This window comes from Cyanistes caeruleus, chromosome 15 (assembly GCF_971803275.1).
Source record: "Cyanistes caeruleus chromosome 15, bCyaCae1.hap1.1, whole genome shotgun sequence".
Classification (NCBI taxonomy): Eukaryota; Metazoa; Chordata; class Aves; order Passeriformes; family Paridae; genus Cyanistes; species Cyanistes caeruleus.
The window spans coordinates 19003241-19015235 of NC_141715.1; positions in this window are offsets into that span (position 1 = coordinate 19003241).

The window sequence follows — 11995 nt, forward strand, 5'->3', positions numbered from 1 at the left end:
CCAAGCCCAAGCACCCAGGGATTCCATCATTCATTCTACAGTCTCCGTTGTCTACTTTAGCCTGGGCCTGAACTCCTGGCGGTGATGTCACAGTGCACGCTCCAGCTAGAACTTCCAGCATCCAGCAACGGCCACAACACAACCCTTGGCTCCTTGTGCCAGCACGCTCTTCATTCACCCTGCTCCAAGCCTACCCCTGTCACCTTGTTGCCACCTGCTCCCTGATTCCCCCAGCAGTCCCCAAAGCTCCCCATCGCTTGGATTTTGCTCTCCATCCCTGCAGGATGTCTGCATTTGTTCCAAAAGAGGTATGGTACTATTCCACGGAGGCGGACACCCCGCAGCTGCCTGGCTGGGCTGGAGCTCTGTGGGACAGGGTGGGAAATTTTGCTACCTCTGCAGGCTGGCACAGACGGAGAGGAGGAGACGGACGTCGATACACAGACTGATAGAGAAGAAGCCATGGAAGTGGACGGAGAGGATAGTGGAGAGGAAGAGATGGATGTGGATATGTACGAGACAGAGGAAGAGATGGAGGTGGAAACGAAAGATTATATTGAAGAGATGGATATTGATCTAAAAGACAAGGAGGAAGACATGGTCTTGGGATGAAGACCGATGCCAGCAGCAGAACAGGCAGGTGCTCCCCACAGGCAGAGTGGGGCCCCTGCTGCCAGCCTGGGGCCGGGCTGGGCACTCCCTGCTCAGGGACACGCTAGCCCATGCACTGCATTCTGATGGCCATCCCTGGCCTGGCCTGGGCTTGCTGTGGGCCACACAAGCCCTGTTCCAGTGCCTGGGCCACAGCCCCCAGCCAGGCTCCCTTCTGGCAGCAGAGTCCCACTGGGCCAGTGTCCCAGCCCGGCAGCACATGGAACACCCTTCCGTGCCTGACTGCACTGACCGTGCTACTTGTTTTTCTTCCAGGACTTAGGGACATCACAGACACAGATGCCACCCTGCTGTACATACGTTTTACAGTTGTTGTGTTCAGGATAGAGGTTTTAGAGTTTGTTTAAGTTGTCTGTAAATACGTTTCATAGAGTTTTGTTAGAGCTGTTCTCAGGTAAATAGGTTCTATAGTTTGTTGTTGTTGTTGTTGTTGTTGTTGTTGTTGTTACCAATATTCTTACAGTGTAAATATGTGGTGTAGTTCATTCTTGTTCCTTTTCTTCTACAGATAAACAGTCTTTGATTTTCACACCCCAGTTCTCTTTGCATTTTCTTCGGGCACATTTGCAAAGCTGTGGGTTGTTTCGGGAACAATGTTTGCAGGACTCTAAAAAGAGTATCAAAACCGCTCTGCCACACTCTCAGCTGCTGCTGCTGCCCCAAAAAGCACTGGCTGGCTTTGCTCACACAATCACAGTTGTGGTGGCATTTCTACCACACCACAGGACAGCGATGTTTTCCCTCTTCTCCTGGAAATAGCTACAGCACTTGTGGGTAGCAAGGCAAACATGAGCCTCTTTTAGTGGCCCTTGAAATTGGACATGTGAAATGAGGCACACAAAGCCACAGGCCAGCTGAACCTGGCATCTCTGAATGGGTCTTTACATTCTTCCCAGGAAGATGAATGGCAATCACTATTTTGGCAGGGAGGAAAGTGCATCAGCTAGCAATTTGCTGTAGAAAATGTGCTTTCTGCTCCTCTCACAGCCAAAACTCCTACCCATTTCTTGGAAGTCCTTCTTAGATAAGGACCGTGTTCAACTGAGTGACAGTGAAGCCAAATGGCAATGCCGCAATCAATTGTCCTGTACACAATCTCCTTCATCCACGTGGAAGGTTACTCACGGGCACACAAGAGGACGGAAGAAACCCAAATGCATCGTTGGACATAATAAAGTCAGACATGTTGAGGGATGAAGAAATCTTGCAGAGATATGGAAAGCTGCCCTGAAAACCCAGTTCGGGGAGAGCCTGAGCTCTTTTGTGCTTCTAGGCCTGAAGATGCTCAGCAGCTTTCCCAGATGCTCAGCAGGCAGTAGGATTGTGCCTGAATCTGGCTCTGGAAATGCCAGTGCCTCAACTGAGAGCTGTGGCAATGATTTCCATTGCATGGAGAGGGGCCACAGTCCTGCAAGAGTCTTTCAGCAGAGCAAACAGCAGCCTGGAGGGTGGGCAATCTGGACCACTGCATGCTCATCCTTCACCACAATGCAGAGCTGCCATGGATCACTTTTTCCATTTCTCCTGTTGGATATGTTTTGGAGAAGTTGTTCTAGGTGGCTTTGGATGGTGATCCAAGTAGGAAGCAGCCATTCGCCTGCTGTGATATCCTTACAACTAGTCCTAACTTCTCATTGCCTTTGGTTTGATTGGGGGTGTTTTATCTGTTTGTTTGATTGGTTTCTTTGGGTTGGTTTCTTTGTGTTTTTCTCTCTTTTGCTTGGAGTTTCTTTTCCTTTTTTAGAAATGACTGGTGAAGTTGGCACAACCAAACTCCAGAAAACGTAAAGCAGGCTTGACTTTCCAGAAATTGCTTTTGGCTGGCTTTAGCTGCATCCCCCAGGATCACGATCAGCAGTAGATATTTGCAGGTTTTGCTCTGCATCCTCAGCCTGCCCAGGTGTTGTTCAGTGTTTCAGCAGTGGAGAAGACGATGGATATTTTGCTAAACCTCCTTTCAAACAACAAAACTTGGGTTAGCACGACAGAAAAGAAGAAAAGAAAATCTTCGCCAGTTAGAACAGAGCCAGAGTCCCACCATTTCCCCCTCCACTTTTCTTTCTTTTCTACATTTAGAGGTAAAGCTTCCATCTCCAAAAGCTTCCATCTCTCACTTCCTGATGTAGCCATTTGCTACCCTTTAGCCTTGACTGCCACGCATCGGACTGCTGTCCGTGTGGGGCTGGGGATGCTCAGCCTGGAAAGAGAAGGGGGCTGGCGAGGCCTCCCTGCAGCTCTAGGAAAGATGGGCACAGAGAGGAGAAGCCTTTCAACTGCAGGAGTGAGCTTGAAGTTGGATCTAATGAAGCTGCTCTTTTCCACTCAGGCTGCTGGGGCACTGGCCCAGGCTGTGCACAGAGGCTGGGGATGCTCCATCCTTGGCAACATCCAAGGCCAGCTGGGAGCGGGGCTCTGAGCAACCTCTTCTGGGCGAAGATCGCTCCGCTTGGAACAAGATGGTCTTTAGGGTCCCTTCCAAGCCCAAGCACCCAGGGATTCCATCATTCATTCTACAGTCTCCGTTGTCCACTTCAGCCTGGGCCTGAACTCCTGGCGGTGATGTCACAGTGCACGCTCCAGCTAGAACTTCCAGCATCCAGCAACGGCCACAACACAACCCTTGGCTCCTTGTGCCAGCACGCTCTTCATTCACCCTGCTCCAAGCCTACCCCTGTCACCTTGTTGCCACCTGCTCCCTGATTGCCCCAGCAGTCCCCAAAGCTCCCCATCGCTTGGATTTTGCTCTCCATCCCTGCAGGATGTCTGCATTTGTTCCAAAAGAGGTATGGTACTATTCCACGGAGGCGGACACCCCGCAGCTGCCTGGCTGGGCTGCAGCTCTGTGGGACAGGGTGGGAAATTTTGCTACCTCTGCAGGCTGGCACAGACGGAGAGGAGGAGACGGACGTCGATACACAGACTGATAGAGAAGAAGCCATGGAAGTGGACGGAGAGGATACTGGAGAGGAAGAGATGGATGTGGATATGTACGAGACAGAGGAAGAGATGGAGGTGGAAACGAAAGATTATATTGAAGAGATGGATATTGATCTAAAAGACAAGGAGGAAGACATGGTCTTGGGATGAAGACCGATGCCAGCAGCAGAACAGGCAGGTGCTCCCCACAGGCAGAGTGGGGCCCCTGCTGCCAGCCTGGGGCCGGGCTGGGCACTTCCTGCTCAGGGACACGCTAGCCCATGCACTGCATTCTGATGGCCATCCCTGGCCTGGCCTGGGCTTGCTGTGGGCCACACAAGCCCTGTTCCAGTGCCTGGGCCACAGCCCCCAGCCAGGCTCCCTTCTGGCAGCAGAGTCCCACTGGGCCAGTGTCCCAGCCCGGCAGCACATGGAACACCCTTCCGTGCCTGACTGCACTGACCGTGCTACTTGTTTTTCTTCCAGGACTTAGGGACATCACAGACACAGATGCCACCCTGCTGTACATACGTTTTACAGTTGTTGTGTTCAGGATAGAGGTTTTAGAGTTTGTTTAAGTTGTCTGTAAATACGTTTCATAGAGTTTTGTTAGAGCTGTTCTCAGGTAAATAGGTTCTATAGTTTGTTGTTGTTGTTGTTGTTGTTACCAATATTCTTACAGTGTAAATATGTGGTGTAGTTCATTCTTGTTCCTTTTCTTCTACAGATAAACAGTCTTTGATTTTCACACCCCAGTTCTCTTTGCATTTTCTTCGGGCACATTTGCAAAGCTGTGGGTTGTTTCGGGAACAATGTTTGCAGGACTCTAAAAAGAGTATCAAAACCGCTCTGCCACACTCTCAGCTGCTGCTGCTGCCCCAAAAAGCACTGGCTGGCTTTGCTCACACAATCACAGTTGTGGTGGCATTTCTACCACACCACAGGACAGCGATGTTTTCCCTCTTCTCCTGGAAATAGCTACAGCACTTGTGGGTAGCAAGGCAAACATGAGCCTCTTTTAGTGGCCCTTGAAATTGGACATGTGAAATGAGGTACACAAAGCCACAGGCCAGCTGAACCTGGCATCTCTGAATGGGTCTTTACATTCTTCCCAGGAAGATGAATGGCAATCACTATTTTGGCAGGGAGGAAAGTGCATCAGCTAGCAATTTGCTGTAGAAAATGTGCTTTCTGCTCCTCTCACAGCCAAAACTCCTACCCATTTCTTGGAAGTCCTTCTTAGATAAGGACCGTGTTCAACTGAGTGACAGTGAAGCCAAATGGCAATGCCGCAATCAATTGTCCTGTACACAATCTCCTTCATCCACGTGGAAGGTTACTCACGGGCACACAAGAGGACGGAAGAAACCCAAATGCATCGTTGGACATAATGAAGTCAGACGTGTTGAGGGATGAAGAAATCTTGCAGAGATATGGAAAGCTGCCCTGAAAACCCAGTTTGGGGAGAGCCTGAGCTCTTTTGTGCTTCTAGGCCTGAAGATGCTCAGCACCTTTCCCAGAGGCTCAGCAGGTAGTAGGATTGTGCCTGAATCTGGCTCTGGAAATGCCAGTGCCTCAACTGAGAGCTGTGGCAATGATTTCCATTGCATGGAGAGGGGCCACAGTCCTGCAAGAGTCTTTCAGCAGAGCAAACAGCAGCCTGGAGGGTGGGCAGTGCTGCATCTGGACCACTGCATGCTCATCCTTCACCACAATGCAGAGCTGCCATAGATCACTTTTTCCATTTGTCCTGTTGGATATGTTTTGGAGAAGTTGTTCTAGGTGGCTTTGGATGGTGATCCAAGTAGGAAGCAGCCATTCGCCTGCTGTGATATCCTTACAACTAGTCCTAACTTCTCATTGCCTTTGGTTTGATTGGGGGTGTTTTATCTGTTTGTTTGATTGGTTTCTTTGGGTTGGTTTCTTTGTGTTTTTCTCTCTTTTGCTTGGAGTTTCTTTTCCTTTTTTAGAAATGACTGGTGAAGTTGGCACAACCAAACTCCAGAAAACGTAAAGCAGGCTTGACTTTCCAGAAATTGCTTTTGGCTGGCTTTAGCTGCATTCCCCAGGATCACGATCAGCAGTAGATATTTGCAGGTTTTGCTCTGCATCCTCAGCCTGCCCAGGTGTTGTTCAGTGTTTCAGCAGTGGAGAAGACGATGGATATTTTGCTAAACCTCCTTTCAAACAACAAAACTTGGGTTAGCACGACAGAAAAGAAGAGAAGAAAATCTTCACCAGTTAGAACAGAGCCGGAGTCCCACCATTTCCCCCTCCACTTTTCTTTCTTTTCTACATTTAGAGGTAAAGCTTCCATCTCCAAAAGCTTCCATCTCTCACTTCCTGATGTAGCCATTTGCTACCCTTTAGCCTTGACTGCCACGCATCGGACTGCTGTCCGTGTGGGGCTGGGGATGCTCAGCCTGGAAAGAGAAGGGGGCTGGCGAGGCCTCCCTGCAGCTCTAGGAAAGATGGGCACAGAGAGGAGAAGCCTTTCAACTGCAGGAGTGAGCTTGAAGTTGGATCTAATGAAGCTGCTCTTTTCCACTCCGGCTGCTGGGCCACTGGCTCGGGCTGTGCACAGAGGCTGGGGATGCTCCATCCTTGGCAACATCCAAGGCCAGCTGGGAGCGGGGCTCTGAGCAACCTATTCTGGGCGAAGATTGCTCCGCTTGGAACAAGATGGTCTTTAGGGTCCCTTCCAAGCCCAAGCACCCAGGGATTCCATCATTCATTCTACAGTCTCCGTTGTCTACTTTAGCCTGGGCCTGAACTCCTGGCGGTGATGTCACAGTGCACGCTCCAGCTAGAACTTCCAGCATCCAGCAACGGCCACAACACAACCCTTGGCTCCTTGTGCCAGCACGCTCTTCATTCACCCTGCTCCAAGCCTACCCCTGTCACCTTGTTGCCACCTGCTCCCTGATTCCCCCAGCAGTCCCCAAAGCTCCCCATCGCTTGGATTTTGCTCTCCATCCCTGCAGGATGTCTGCATTTGTTCCAAAAGAGGTATGGTACTATTCCACGGAGGCGGACACCCCGCAGCTGCCTGGCTGGGCTGGAGCTCTGTGGGACAGGCTGGGAAATTTTGCTACCTCTGCAGGCTGGCACAGACGGAGAGGAGGAGACGGACGTCGATACACAGACTGATAGAGAAGAAGCCATGGAAGTGGACGGAGAGGATACTGGAGAGGAAGAGATGGATGTGGATATGTACGAGACAGAGGAAGAGATGGAGGTGGAAACGAAAGATTATATTGAAGAGATGGATATTGATCTAAAAGACAAGGAGGAAGACATGGTCTTGGGATGAAGACCGATGCCAGCAGCAGAACAGGCAGGTGCTCCCCACAGGCAGAGTGGGGCCCCTGCTGCCAGCCTGGGGCCGGGCTGGGCACTCCCTGCTCAGGGACACGCTAGCCCATGCACTGGATTCTGCTGGCCATCCCTGGCCTGGCCTGGGCTTGCTGTGGGCCACACAAGCCCTGTTCCAGTGCCTGGGCCACAGCCCCCAGCCAGGCTCCCTTCTGGCAGCAGAGTCCCACTGGGCCAGTGTCCCAGCCCGGCAGCACATGGAACACCCTTCCGTGCCTGACTGCACTGACCGTGCTACTTGTTTTTCTTCCAGGACTTAGGGACATCACAGACACAGATGCCACCCTGCTGTACATACGTTTTACAGTTGTTGTGTTCAGGATAGAGGTTTTAGAGTTTGTTTAAGTTGTCTGTAAATACGTTTCATAGAGTTTTGTTAGAGCTGTTCTCAGGTAAATAGGTTCTATAGTTTGTTGTTGTTGTTGTTGTTGTTGTTGTTGTTGTTACCAATATTCTTACAGTGTAAATATGTGGTGTAGTTCATTCTTGTTCCTTTTCTTCTACAGATAAACAGTCTTTGATTTTCACACCCCAGTTCTCTTTGCATTTTCTTCGGGCACATTTGCAAAGCTGTGGGTTGTTTCGGGAACAATGTTTGCAGGACTCTAAAAAGAGTATCAAAACCGCTCTGCCACACTCTCAGCTGCTGCTGCTGCCCCAAAAAGCACTGGCTGGCTTTGCTCACACAATCACAGTTGTGGTGGCATTTCTACCACACCACAGGACAGCGATGTTTTCCCTCTTCTCCTGGAAATAGCTACAGCACTTGTGGGTAGCAAGGCAAACATGAGCCTCTTTTAGTGGCCCTTGAAATTGGACATGTGAAATGAGGCACACAAAGCCACAGGCCAGCTGAACCTGGCATCTCTGAATGGGTCTTTACATTCTTCCCAGGAAGATGAATGGCAATCACTATTTTGGCAGGGAGGAAAGTGCATCAGCTAGCAATTTGCTGTAGAAAATGTGCTTTCTGCTCCTCTCACAGCCAAAACTCCTACCCATTTCTTGGAAGTCCTTCTTAGATAAGGACCGTGTTCAACTGAGTGACAGTGAAGCCAAATGGCAATGCCGCAATCAATTGTCCTGTACACAATCTCCTTCATCCACGTGGAAGGTTACTCACGGGCACACAAGAGGACGGAAGAAACCCAAATGCATCGTTGGACATAATAAAGTCAGACATGTTGAGGGATGAAGAAATCTTGCAGAGATATGGAAAGCTGCCCTGAAAACCCAGTTCGGGGAGAGCCTGAGCTCTTTTGTGCTTCTAGGCCTGAAGATGCTCAGCACCTTTCCCAGATGCTCAGCAGGCAGTAGGATTGTGCCTGAATCTGGCTCTGGAAATGCCAGTGCCTCAACTGAGAGCTGTGGCAATGATTTCCATTGCATGGAGAGGGGCCACAGTCCTGCAAGAGTCTTTCAGCAGAGCAAACAGCAGCCTGGAGGGTGGGCAATCTGGACCACTGCATGCTCATCCTTCACCACAATGCAGAGCTGCCATGGATCACTTTTTCCATTTCTCCTGTTGGATATGTTTTGGAGAAGTTGTTCTAGGTGGCTTTGGATGGTGATCCAAGTAGGAAGCAGCCATTCGCCTGCTGTGATATCCTTACAACTAGTCCTAACTTCTCATTGCCTTTGGTTTGATTGGGGGTGTTTTATCTGTTTGTTTGATTGGTTTCTTTGGGTTGGTTTCTTTGTGTTTTTCTCTCTTTTGCTTGGAGTTTCTTTTCCTTTTTTAGAAATGACTGGTGAAGTTGGCACAACCAAACTCCAGAAAACGTAAAGCAGGCTTGACTTTCCAGAAATTGCTTTTGGCTGGCTTTAGCTGCATCCCCCAGGATCACGATCAGCAGTAGATATTTGCAGGTTTTGCTCTGCATCCTCAGCCTGCCCAGGTGTTGTTCAGTGTTTCAGCAGTGGAGAAGACGATGGATATTTTGCTAAACCTCCTTTCAAACAACAAAACTTGGGTTAGCACGACAGAAAAGAAGAAAAGAAAATCTTCGCCAGTTAGAACAGAGCCAGAGTCCCACCATTTCCCCCTCCACTTTTCTTTCTTTTCTACATTTAGAGGTAAAGCTTCCATCTCCAAAAGCTTCCATCTCTCACTTCCTGATGTAGCCATTTGCTACCCTTTAGCCTTGACTGCCACGCATCGGACTGCTGTCCGTGTGGGGCTGGGGATGCTCAGCCTGGAAAGAGAAGGGGGCTGGCGAGGCCTCCCTGCAGCTCTAGGAAAGATGGGCACAGAGAGGAGAAGCCTTTCAAATGCAGGAGTGAGCTTGAAGTTGGATCTAATGAAGCTGCTCTTTTCCACTCAGGCTGCTGGGGCACTGGCCCAGGCTGTGCACAGAGGCTGGGGATGCTCCATCCTTGGCAACATCCAAGGCCAGCTGGGAGCGGGGCTCTGAGCAACCTCTTCTGGGCGAAGATCGCTCCGCTTGGAACAAGATGGTCTTTAGGGTCCCTTCCAAGCCCAAGCACCCAGGGATTCCATCATTCATTCTACAGTCTCCGTTGTCCACTTCAGCCTGGGCCTGAACTCCTGGCGGTGATGTCACAGTGCACGCTCCAGCTAGAACTTCCAGCATCCAGCAACGGCCACAACACAACCCTTGGCTCCTTGTGCCAGCACGCTCTTCATTCACCCTGCTCCAAGCCTACCCCTGTCACCTTGTTGCCACCTGCTCCCTGATTCCCCCAGCAGTCCCCAAAGCTCCCCATCGCTTGGATTTTGCTCTCCATCCCTGCAGGATGTCTGCATTTGTTCCAAAAGAGGTATGGTACTATTCCACGGAGGCGGACACCCCGCAGCTGCCTGGCTGGGCTGCAGCTCTGTGGGACAGGGTGGGAAATTTTGCTACCTCTGCAGGCTGGCACAGACGGAGAGGAGGAGACGGACGTCGATACACAGACTGATAGAGAAGAAGCCATGGAAGTGGACGGAGAGGATACTGGAGAGGAAGAGATGGATGTGGATATGTACGAGACAGAGGAAGAGATGGAGGTGGAAACGAAAGATTATATTGAAGAGATGGATATTGATCTAAAAGACAAGGAGGAAGACATGGTCTTGGGATGAAGACCGATGCCAGCAGCAGAACAGGCAGGTGCTCCCCACAGGCAGAGTGGGGCCCCTGCTGCCAGCCTGGGGCCGGGCTGGGCACTTCCTGCTCAGGGACACGCTAGCCCATGCACTGCATTCTGATGGCCATCCCTGGCCTGGCCTGGGCTTGCTGTGGGCCACACAAGCCCTGTTCCAGTGCCTGGGCCACAGCCCCCAGCCAGGCTCCCTTCTGGCAGCAGAGTCCCACTGGGCCAGTGTCCCAGCCCGGCAGCACATGGAACACCCTTCCGTGCCTGACTGCACTGACCGTGCTACTTGTTTTTCTTGCAGGACTTAGGGACATCACAGACACAGATGCCACCCTGCTGTACATACGTTTTACAGTTGTTGTGTTCAGGATAGAGGTTTTAGAGTTTGTTTAAGTTGTCTGTAAATACGTTTCATAGAGTTTTGTTAGAGCTGTTCTCAGGTAAATAGGTTCTATAGTTTGTTGTTGTTGTTGTTGTTGTTACCAATATTCTTACAGTGTAAATATGTGGTGTAGTTCATTCTTGTTCCTTTTCTTCTACAGATAAACAGTCTTTGATTTTCACACCCCAGTTCTCTTTGCATTTTCTTCGGGCACATTTGCAAAGCTGTGGGTTGTTTCGGGAACAATGTTTGCAGGACTCTAAAAAGAGTATCAAAACCGCTCTGCCACACTCTCAGCTGCTGCTGCTGCCCCAAAAAGCACTGGCTGGCTTTGCTCACACAATCACAGTTGTGGTGGCATTTCTACCACACCACTGGACAGCGATGTTTTCCCTCTTCTCCTGGAAATACCTACAGCACTTGTGGGTAGCAAGGCAAACATGAGCCTCTTTTAGTGGCCCTTGAAATTGGACATGTGAAATGAGGCACACAAAGCCACAGGCCAGCTGAACCTGGCATCTCTGAATGGGTCTTTACATTCTTCCCAGGAAGATGAATGGCAATCACTATTTTGGCAGGGAGGAAAGTGCATCAGCTAGCAATTTGCTGTAGAAAATGTGCTTTCTGCTCCTCTCACAGCCAAAACTCCTACCCATTTCTTGGAAGTCCTTCTTAGATAAGGACCGTGTTCAACTGAGTGACAGTGAAGCCAAATGGCAATGCCACAATCAATTGTCCTGTACACAATCTCCTTCATCCACGTGGAAGGTTACTCACGGGCACACAAGAGGACGGAAGAAACCCAAATGCATCGTTGGACATAATGAAGTCAGACGTGTTGAGGGATGAAGAAATCTTGCAGAGATATGGAAAGCTGCCCTGAAAACCCAGTTCGGGGAGAGCCTGAGCTCTTTTGTGCTTTTAGGCCTGAAGATGCTCAGCAGCTTTCCCAGATGCTCAGCAGGCAGTAGGATTGTGCCTGAATCTGGCTCTGGAAATGCCAGTGCCTCAACTGAGAGCTGTGGCAATGATTTCCATTGCATGGAGAGGGGCCACAGTCCTGCAAGAGTCTTTCAGCAGAGCAAACAGCAGCCTGGAGGGTGGGCAGTGCTGCATCTGGACCACTGCATGCTCATCCTTCACCACAATGCAGAGCTGCCATGGATCACTTTTTCCATTTCTCCTGTTGGATATGTTTTGGAGAAGTTGTTCTAGGTGGCTTTGGATGGTGATCCAAGTAGGAAGCAGCTATTCGCCTGCTGTGATATCCTTACAACTAGTCCTAACTTCTCATTGCCTTTGGTTTGATTGGGGGTGTTTTATCTGTTTGTTTGATTGGTTTCTTTGGGTTGGTTTCTTTGTGTTTTTCTCTCTTTTGCTTGGAGTTTCTTTTCCTTTTTTAGAAATGACTGGTGAAGTTGGCACAACCAAACTCCAGAAACCGTAAAGCAGGCTTGACTTCCCAGAAATTGCTTTTGGCTGGCTTTAGCTGCATTCCCCAGGATCACGATCAGCAGTAGATATTTGCAGGTTTTGCTCTGCATCCTCAGC